Below are 11,533 nucleotides of genomic sequence, written 5' to 3' on the forward strand. Positions count from 1 at the left end.
GCAAGCGGTATTTGAGGAAGTCAATTGAAAGTCGAAACTAGTTGGTTTGGTGTGTAACTATGTTTAATGAAAATCAGTAACACGTGTAACTAACGCAGGCGTGGGTTCAATGTTCATATTCTAATGCATAAATACAAAGCAAGATTTCTAAAAGAAATTGACCAAACTCCTTTTGCTTGTTCTTAAATACAGCACCTGCAGAATCCATCAAATTTCATGGCCATTTCTACTCTGTACCCTTGTTTGAAAACAATAGCTAAGTTAGTGTCTTGTATTCCTAGAAGAATTAAAGACAATCCATTAGCTAACATCACACAACAACCACGAGCAATTAACGATAACAAAAATAATGCAGGAACATCCCCATATTACTTGGTCCAGAATTTGGAGAAACATCAGTTCAACATGACTTAACTCGAAAGAACAATCAAGTTAATATCCGCTTATGAATTGGAAGATCTCAGCTTCCGTACAGCTTCCTCGGTAAAATTAGATTGTTTTTATGGAAATTGTCCCAATGGCATCACAGACTTAAAGCACAAATTCAATATATGTAAAAAAAAATCATGTTCAAGCTAGATTTGAAGCAATCCAGAGAAGAAGAATAACCTTTCATGAATTACGGATACTGAAAATGAAGATTATCATCAAGAGTATAATGAACCAGGCTCTAAAAGCCAACGATTAACTAACGATCGGGGCGTGAGATTAAATTAAAAAAAAAAACATGTAATATACCGTTTTGACTCATATTCCGTACACTTAAGGCCAACAGTGACTTCAAACGCATCTGAAAGGCATAAATTAGCTGATATTTGTGATTTTTTTTATTTCTTCGCTAAGTCTAACTGTTAGCTGTTGGGTGTACCGGTAAAAATGTTTATTTAAGACGAAGTAGCCCGTCATTCGTTTTGGCAGCAATGATGACTTTGCAGCGTGCAATTTCAAAGTGATAAAATTAATTTTTGATAGTTTATATTGACTTGAAAAAGTATCACTATACGCGCCAACATGCATAAAGTATGCTGATACTTTTTCAGCTGTGTTAGTGCAAAACCAATCGATTTTCTTTGATTCGAAATCGTGAGATGAATTAGCAACACTCATCAACGACACGTACAAATGCCAATGACGGCCTACTTCGCCTTAATCTTGTTTAGTATTGTTTATACGTAAAAGTATAAAACTGCATTTTGATTCAAATGCCGAAAACTGTGTTCATTCCGTCTCATATTCCGAACACCTTGATTCAAATTCCGAACAGCACTATTTAATCGTATTCCAGTGAATAATTTCGAGAATCAATTTAACTAAGCTAGCTTTACTGACCTTGAACTAAAGAATCATCACTAATCCCGAGGTATAACATAGATCTGAAGACGCTAAAATTGAATTGCAATTGACTCCCATTTCCTGGTACTTTGATGACATATTTCAGCGAAACATTTCAACCAAATCGCCATACAAAAACCGAGTGTTCGGAATATGAGTCTGTTCGGAATTTGAGACAAAACGGTATATATGTACAGTAGAGTGGTTCAAAATGCTTCACACTGCTCATTCGATTCTAGATCAAATTCTGAGTGTCCTCCCAAAATTTCAGCTCATTCGGATGAAGACTGAGACTGCATGGGAACTACTATGGGAAATGCAAGCATGTAGATACTGTGAGATACAATAATCAGTTACAAATTTGTCGAATACCGTTTTTAAATTGGCTAAGGAAGGCCTCCAATCGCGGTTAAATAATTAAATAGACATTAAATCGATTCGATATATTCGATACCGATTAATCACCATTGTTCACAGCCCTAACACTGCTTTGCAATGATAATCACTCATGAAAGAAAGTTTCCGTAGTTGTTTTTTAGTTCATTCCTATTGAAACATAACATTCAATAGAAAAATAATAAGTTTCTGACTCCTTCGACGTTATAGGCCACAATGCATAACACCGACGCTATCACGATTCCGATCATAATTCATCAAACCGCCACCACCCACAATCACGCTTCATAATTGCTTAATTCGCGGCACAAGCCAATTCGGTCCTGATGAATCTCTGGTTTACCTCACCAAGTCAGATGGTAGGCCTACTCTCTGCTGAAACAGTTAGGGAAATCCACCACTGAAAAAGGGATTGTCACATTCCTAAAAGCCAGAACCCCTCTCTCATTGCATACTGGATAGCACAGTAAAAATTTAACAAATCTCTTTGATGTATTTTCAAGCACATCTTCTTCTTATTGGTGTTACGCTCTAACTGGGACAGAGCCTGCTTCTCAGCTTAGTATTCTTATGAGCACTTCCACAGTTATTAACTGAGAGCTTTCTTTTCCAAAGTTGCCATTTTTCGCATTCGTATATCTTGTGGTAGGTACGATGATACTTTAAATCCAAAGAATTCAAGAAAATCTCCAACCCAGACACCTTCAGCATGGCTTTGCTTTGTAGTCACGGACTCTAAAGAAAGTCCCTTTAAATTTTAATACTTTTGGCTTAAAATGTGAAGTTTCTCTTTTTATGCGATTTTTATTCGAAGAAGCACACGAATTTTTGGTAATGAAAACTATCGAAAATTTATCCGCCCTAATGTTTAGTTATTACTTTGCTCCAAAACAACGCGTTTTATATTTGGTTACTTGGCTTGTTCAATGACTTTTAGGAGATTTTTCAAATCATGCAAGACATTATTATATTAATTTAAAAATAAAATTTAAAAATCTAAACAAATATTTTCTGCTGTGTATGGCATTTTTAAGGTCCCCTAAGTGACACTACGTCGACTCTAGGGAAAACAAGATTGATAACATCTAAATGTATCTAGCAGGGGTGAAACTTCCCTCTTCCAAGACGCGAACGAGCAAACCTTCATACTGTTATTACAATGATAATAATATCGGGGACAAGTGTATCAAAATGAAATCAGTTTCCGAGGGAAGTCGAAAGTGGTTTGCTGGTTTTCAATGTGAGGTTGTTCGAGAGGTGATGCACTTAAGATGTGTTCCGATGGTGTGCATTAAGGGACATTAAACTAAATTGGATTATCTTTGTTGATAAATAAATTGATCGACTGTGGAATGGCTGGCACGGAGCGGGCCATATGGCATGTATCAATTGTCCATTGGTTGGTAACCCCTTCAGCGATATTGGAAGATTCGTAGAATTCGTAGTGTCGATTTAAATTCTTCGTTCAAATCCAGTAGTAATTCCTAAAATAAGAAAAACAGGATTAGCCTCAAGCATGACCAAATTGCCATCGTATGGCAACAGAACCACCCACCGATTCCAACATGAACATAATTCCATCTTCATAAATTGGCCATTAATCTTGCCAGACGCCAGACTGCAATAATGGTATGACACTTCCTGGACTCTCTCAATCGACAATCAGCGCCCGTTTGGTTGCGGTGAAGTTAATGCAGAAATTATCTACGGATACGATGGTGACCTTACGCCGGAAGGCTTGGTGTGTTGGCAAACATGAGAAGTGTTTTCACCCGGCGCGTGGCTCGCCGTTCCGGATGGGTTGAACTTTTCGAACTGCTATGGAAGATGCTCTGAAAAGAAGGAAAAAGAAAGAATATTATTTCGTTCATGAATAGTAGTATTTGCGTGGCACTTCACCACCCTGTATAACTGTATCGAACGAGAAGTAGAAGAACACTAGCAGCCAGAATACCCACTACTGAAAGGCATCTTTGAGCATCATCATTCAGCATAGGCATTTCGTTTTCATTCTTTTTGCTTCGTTCCCAATCTATGCTACTGTTGGCTGCAGTTCGTCCATCGTTCGTTCATACATTTAGCTCCGCCTTCTATTTTTGTCGTTCGAATTACACCATTCGCTTTACACCGTCTGTGAGACAGGGGAGCGTTTAGTGCTTCTGATTGAGTTTGGCCTACGTTAGAAAAGTTATGAAAGCATTGATATAGGATGAATATCATTAAGTTGATATCAACCATGAACCATTACATAATGTTTTAGGATGAAATTTCTCAAACAAAATTAATTTTAAGCCGCACTGTACCATAACATAACAACGTAAAATAACGTATTTTTCAGCATTACGGGGTAAGTGTGTAACCCATATGGGGCAAAACGGCCACCACATATATATCAAATCAAACTATACGTACATTGACGTAGCTAGGATTTTTTTCTGGAGGGGGCCTAGAGGGGCCTAGAAAATTCTTGTTTCACAGATGTAATTTCGTTCGCAATAATCAAAATTTTCTCAAATTTCGTAGTTTGCATAGGTCTGTAATGATGTTATTTTTTTGTTTGTGATTCTATCTCATGTCGCGGCCTATCAGTGATATTTGTAAATTTCAGTTTTACTTCGGAAAATACAGAATAGTAAAAAGTAGTCAAGCATTTTTCCAAAAACCTCACGAGAAATATTTCTTGTGTTTTCTCAACGAACACTTCAGGTATTAAACCATGTGCTTAAAAAGATTGAAACCATTCCCAAGATTAGTAATTATTTTTCAATATTGTTTTTTTCCTGGAGTTTCTTTAGGCTTTCTAATCTAACCATTAAATTTTTTAAATAATCTCTATCAAATGACTTACAAAAATCTAAAGCCAGAGAATGCGTTGAATTTTTTTTCAACGCTTCTCCAGGATGGTTCCCTATATTTTTAAACATATTAATTACAATTCTGAGCTTTAAAATACCATCCAATTTTTCATTACTAACAAAGGATTATTCAAAAAAGGCACGAGAAATTCTAAGACCCTCACCAAAGTGTTCTTCAAGATCACATGGCAAAGATTTTTTGGAGAGTTCACCAACAATTTTTACAATTTTTTCTATGAGGTTCTTCTTAAAGTTTTTCTTCAGATTGCTTAATCAAATGTTTCGAAAAATCTCTTTCGGAAATCCTTCAAGAATTGCTTGAAAAATTATCCAAGTCTTCCTACAAAACAATTAAATGATTCTTCCAGGTGTTCTTCTAAGGATTCTTCCTTATATTCAAAAGTATTTTCACAAACCATTGAATCCAATTGGGAAAATGTTTTCAGCGATTTCTCAAAGAAGTTAATAGCAGATCTGCATTTTTTTTACACAGAAAATTCTCAATTGATATGATTTCTCTATACATTGAAACTCTCTCGAATAATAGTTTAAACTTTCTTCAAGAAAATTTGAATAAAATTAAACATTTCTATAAAATTTCAAGCGGAATACGTTGAACTGTTTTCAAAAGCTCTGCCACGAAAAAAACTCACAATTTTTCCGGGGAATTATATGATTGTAATGTCGTCCTAGGATTCCTCCGAAAATTTCACGAAAGATACATGCAAGCTTTACATACAAAGGTATCGACCGTGATAATTATATTATTCAAATTGTTTATCGGCATATCGGTCTATTTGCTCGAAGAAAGAGGGAGCATGGAGAAGAAAGCAATGAATACTAGATGGATCTTTAACTTTCCAGGTGAAGTTTCTCTCGCCGTTCCCTTACGGTACCCTATCCATCTAGTATTCATTGCTTTCTTCTCCATGCTCCCTCTTACTTCGAGCAAATAGACCGATATGCCGATAAACAATTTCAATAAGATACATGCAAGTATTGGCCCCATTTTTTTTCCTTTAAACTGCACCAACGACTCTTCTGGGATTTTTTCCAACAGTTTTATTTAAGGATTTTGCAATTCATTCTTGATTTTCTCGACAAATGTATCCAAATTCCATCAGCCATCATTTAGAAATTACTAAACACATTTTTCTCAATACCTGGATTTTTCCATAAATAGCAAATAAAAATCTATAAATAATATAAACCACTCCAGGAATACCTCAATATTCTTCTAGGAATGTTTTAACAAATAACTCTACAAATCATTTCATATCCATTTTATATCAGATTTCACGAGTAACATGTAAAAATAGGTTATGGAAAAACTTGTAAATAAATTTATGGATAATTTCAGCCTCAATTTAGTTCGATAAATTTACCTTATTTGTAAAATTCAAGAATTTACTGCAGATTTTTTTAAACTTTTCGATGAAATTCTTTACGATACATCCCACAGAAATGTTTAAGTGTTTATTTTTTATTTATTTTAATTAGTGTGTTATTATTGCCGTAATGTAAGATTATACTAAACTCATATCCTGGAGGAAATGCTTTGGTTACTTTGAAAATTCGTTAAGGGATTCCTGGTGGACTTTTAAAAATCGGGAACTATACGTATGAGACATCTACCAAACTCCTTGAATTTACCTTTTTTTAGATTATTCAAAGTATTGCTTTTAGGAGTATGAAAAAAGCTCCTCAAGAAAGCATAATGCGAAGAATGGAAAAACAACAAAATATTGAAGTAGATGAACAGCAAAATATAAATGATTATAAACCTTTTGTCTAGAAGTGAATTATTAAATAGCATAGAAGAGCATAGATTGACCGTACATGTCAATGGTTGCTACTCCGTGATTGATCGGAACTGGTAAGAATTGCGCTTCGATCCAAATGAATAAGAGATGGTACCGTTTTGTCTCAAATTCCGAACAGACTCATATTCTGAACACTCGGTTTTTGTATGACGATTTGATTGAAATGTTTCGCTGAAATATGTCATCAAATTACCAGGAAATGGCAGTCAATTGCGATTCAATTTAAACGTCTTCGAATCTATTTTATACCTCGGGAGTAGCAATGATTCTCTAGTTCGAGACCAGTAGAACTAGCTTAAATAAATTTATTTGCGAAATTATCCATTTGAATATTATTTATTTGTGCTGTTCGGAATTTGAATCAAGGTGTTCGGAACATGAGACAGAATGAACACAGTGTTCGGCATTTGAATCAAAATGTTGTTCTATACTTTTACGCAAAAACAATACTAAACAAGTTTAAATATACAATTTTATCAGCAAACCTAACAGCTAACAGTAAGACTTTGTAAAGAAATTAAAATTTTCACAAATATCAGCTAATTTGTGCCTAGCAGATGCATTTAAAGTCACTGTTGGCCTTAAGTGTTCGGAATATGAGTCAAAACGGTAGTTTCCTTTTACTCTCGAAGTGCAATTCAAGCAGATCTAAAATTATTGATCAATAATGGCGTCGGCCAAATCCTTACAGTCAGTTCGGATGGAGAAGGAATGTAGGGTGTAATGATTGTTGCTTCTAGAGACCGAGAATATCTCTGCATCTCCACAATCACCACGGAAGGATGTTTATTAGTGAGGAAGGAAATAAATCTGGGAGACACCTTTGATCGGTGATGCGATCCATGGATAAGGAGGAAATATACGACGAGAAAAAGAAACGTAAAACTATTTTTTTAATTTTGACATGCGGTGAAAAGATAATTTAAGAAAAAAGATTAAGAAAATACGTCGGCTTTCGAAATTTCGAACTATTCAGAAGTTATTTTTAGTATTGCCAAAAAATGAAAGCTATGACTAATAGAATTATATTTAGTTAGAATAAAAGTTAATGCCGATACTACAAATGTCGAACCATACAAAGTTTGTTTGAAAAGTGCAAAAACGATATTGATAGAAGTTTAAAAGATAAAGTTTAAGCTGCTATTGAGTTTCATTAATTTAGCTTAGTTCGATGTAAATTATTAAAACAGTCATGAAAAAAAAACCTGTGTAGGAAACCGTATAGGGTATCTCTGAGAACTAATGACGGAAAAATAAAGATTTGTGCTCATTAAAACAGTTTTCCTGTAGTACTTCGACATTTATAATGTCTAACTATTCAAAAGATATTTTTAGTAATGGCGAAAAAAGAAAGGTATATGTATATTTAAATTATTTGAATCAGAACAAGGGTCCGACACTTGTAGTGACGAACCATCCATAGTTTGTTTTATATAAGCAACGTTGCCTCGATATAAATTTGTAATCATAAGCATGATATGAGCTCACCAGTTGGTAATCCATCTTTGACTTAACGCGAATATATTTTTGTAGCGGATGCGATTGTTCTTGATTCCATCGCTCGCTCCACAGATGTTGAGCTTGATTTTTCGCCCGTGGTTGCTACTCGAGTATTGCCAGATCAGCTGCACTTACACAAGGAACAAACCGGATGACTGCTTGGGATTAACAGACACCCTCAATGTACAAGTGCTAGTGATCTTCTATTTTTAGACAAAAATGGCGCCTGCCATGTCAGAATGTAGACCAATGAGGGGAAGGGGAAGGAATTGATTATGCATTCAACCAGCTCCCATGGTAGACCGTTTACACTCAGGCAAATGGACAATTGAAATACATAGGAACCACTTTTGAAAATTCGCCACAATAAATCGAGTTGAAATTCATAGCTTTGCCTTAAGAAACCAAAATTGAAAAGAAAAAAAAAATTCGCGCCTATCTGGAATCGAATCAAACACCTTGCGATCGATAGGCTTTGACGTACACCACGCGTCTATACCACTGCGTCTACGCCAGGTCGTGGTAATTTTTATGGCAGAGAGGCTTGTTGGTTGGGTTAGCAGACTAGACTTCCTATGTATCAGGCGTGAGGAAAGGCGTGCTATAACACAGTACGACAAAAAAAAAGTCGATCTGAATGCACAGAGACGGGACACCCCGGGCTTGAAAGTATAAAAAATGGTGTTTCAGAATGTTGGTGTCTGCCCCAGGTAATTTTTAAAATATACTTGAACATTTTTCATTTTTTGTTTAAAAATCTAATCTAGTCAATAACCCGACACAGTGTTTTATTTTCAGGACAGCAGAATTAATGTACCATATTATGCTTTAAGCTTGAAATTTAAAATGAAGAGTTGTACTAAGATTAGCATGGACCCCCTCCTCTTTTTTAGTACGCTCCCCATTTTCAAGAGAACGAAGAGTATATTTTTATAAAGCTTGAACGAATTTGGTAGCAAATCGACTACATAAGTCAAACACAATCACACTGAATTATGGCACTGAGTGTTGAACAATTCTAGAAGGGATTCACGTACAAACCTGCGACGGGTTCTCATAAATATAAGGCAGATTTTATTTTTAAATATTGGACATGATTCTCACAAGATTCTGGACATCATTTTCACACACAACTTGGAAAGATTCTCACAGAATGTTGAACAGGTTTAAAACAGAAACTTTGGCATGATTTCACTGAACCCCATGAATATGATCGAATCAGAGACACTCCTGGGAGGTTTTTCAAAAAATTTAGTAAAAAACTTATCAAGTTTTGTGCTAGAATGTTGAAAAATAAGATTCTTGAATTAATCTTGGAACAGATTATGAGAAACCTGAGTAAGGCTTTCAAATAATACCAGGTCTGATAGAATCTTATCTAATTTACGATAGAGCTTTGAAAAGTTTCATTAGAAATTCCTTGACATCATTCGCACAAAGTCCAAAGTAAGATTTACTAATAATTCTGAGCTAGACTGTCGTTATCATGGTTAAGTTCTCACAAGAATCATACGCAACTTCACCACAGAAGTAGGAGATACTCAGAAATATATTTTTAATGATTCTAAAAGAAACCTTTTTCCTATTACTGGCTTTACGTTTTTAATAAAATGTTGGAATTTTTCATACTCTAACAAAAGTTGGCTACCTTATAATATTGTTTCTATGATTTGGCCCGCGGTTCGAAAAGGTTGGGCAAGTGTAGAGACAGTTCATTTGAAACAAATCTCTGAATGGATAAGTGTTTATAATTCTTATACGCAAATATTTTCCAGTAACAACGATTTGTATTATAATTCAATACCATTGCAATGCATTGATTTGAGAAAACAGTGTAGAAAATTGATCCCAAAATATCAAAACTTGTGTTAATATCTTTATCATACTGTAGATGTTTAGTTAAATTTTCTATATAGCAATACCGTTAAGTTACCAGTCACTGTGCGGCATCCATTCACCGTGCACAAACACAGATTCCTACAGAAAATCCATACAATTCACAAAAAATATTGCTTAGTTATCAAAATAAGATAAAACTTGTCACAAAGCATTTTGAAAAACTTAGTTTATGTAGTCAAAATCATATAAATTCTGTTGAGATTTTGAAACACTCTTAGTGGAAGAGCAAATAAATCACATTTTACATTTTAACTTTAGACTAACATTTTTTTTTTCATAATTTCAACAAGTTTTAACAGTGGATACTACTAGTAAAATGTATTTCATTGTATGAGCCATGAGATTTTATGGAAATTAAATTTCTTATTGTGTTTCAGTCGAAACACAAAGACACGGTGAATGGACCCGCTTCAATATATATGGTTCATATTACCGTGCATTAGTGTAAAAGGCATGAAATTATTGAGTAATGCTTGATTTATTGTTATGTCGTGATTAAGCTTAAGTTTTTGAGCAAATATGAAATTGTTTGGCAAGAAAGTCAAACCTCCTATAACGATTTCACTGAAAAATAATATTTCATCCATTTCAACTTTCTATGGCTTTTATTGTAAGTTAAGATTTGAATACCCTTGGAAATGGTAATCAGTAGTCATTAGTCGAGTCTAGTACACGACACTGAAGTTGAGGTTGAAATACGCGTATCTGTCAAAAGATACAAACTCTAGTGGAATTGAATGGTATAGTACTAAATTCGGTTTTTCATTCATTTCATTTACTAAGATATTTTTTTCCGTTTTCTATTTTTCACCACGACATTTCAGGTATACACCTGCTGAAACTTTTCTATATATATTAATTTTAAAGGTACTTATCTGGTGTTAGTATATAAGGTAGGGTGATGCGACGATTATCTTCAGTGGACACGAGTAACTGACACTGAAGAAGACTGCAACTGGTTGTCGAATTACGCGTATCAGTAGAAGATAAGCAATTAAAGCGGAATTAATAGGTACAAGGTACTCCAATCTACTTTTTTTTATTGAGATTCTGTTTAGAGTATTGTATGTATTCGAACATTAAAATAAAAATAAAACAATGCGACCCAAAGGGCTTATAAATTCCTGGAAAAGATATTCCTTATTTATCTTATTTGCAGAGAAAAAAATATCAGAATGCTTTTGAAGCGTTTAGCTGCGGAAAGAGCATATCGGATATTTTGAAGATGACATGACCTCAATGTTGGGGTGTTCACAATACAACTGTTGAAAATATGATTCCAATTTAAAGAATAGACGATTAAGCATCCCATTACGGCGATAAAACGTTGAATGTCAAAACTTTAAATGAACAAAACATCGAAGAAACAAAACTTTGAAAGGCAAAAATGGACACAGACAAACAGACACTGGGAAAATTTTCTATCGACCACGCTTTAAACGATCAATTTTAGTTTCTTATGTTCCATATCTCACTACAACAACCAAAGCAGCGTGTATCGTTCTCCTTTATGTTTGACGTTTGACACTAGCGCCTTCTATAGACCTTGCTGTAGACGCTGTGAACTAGACTATCCAAATTCATACATTTTGCCTTATGAAAGGTTGAACGATTATTGCAATACAAACGCTTTATGTATCGTTTTAGCATCACCTCACATCAAGCCGTCGATAGGCGCGTGGTGTATCGCATGTTCCTTGGTTCGATTCCAAGTTGCCGCGAAGACAT

General features: G+C 34.8%; 1 long non-coding RNA gene across 1 annotated transcript; it reads right to left on the bottom strand.

The window, feature by feature from the left end:
- Positions 1-2,417: 2,417 nt before the first annotated feature.
- On the bottom strand, positions 2,418-3,694 carry LOC110678919. The gene is made up of 3 exons (XR_002502048.1): positions 3,628-3,694; positions 3,284-3,560; positions 2,418-3,212 (listed from the first exon to the last, which is right to left on the bottom strand). It is a non-coding gene; the product is annotated as an uncharacterized LOC110678919 (long non-coding RNA).
- Positions 3,695-11,533: the final 7,839 nt, after the last annotated feature.

The sequence above is a fragment of the Aedes aegypti genome, chromosome 3 (assembly GCF_002204515.2).
Source record: "Aedes aegypti strain LVP_AGWG chromosome 3, AaegL5.0 Primary Assembly, whole genome shotgun sequence".
NCBI lineage: Eukaryota > Metazoa > Arthropoda > Insecta > Diptera > Culicidae > Aedes > Aedes aegypti.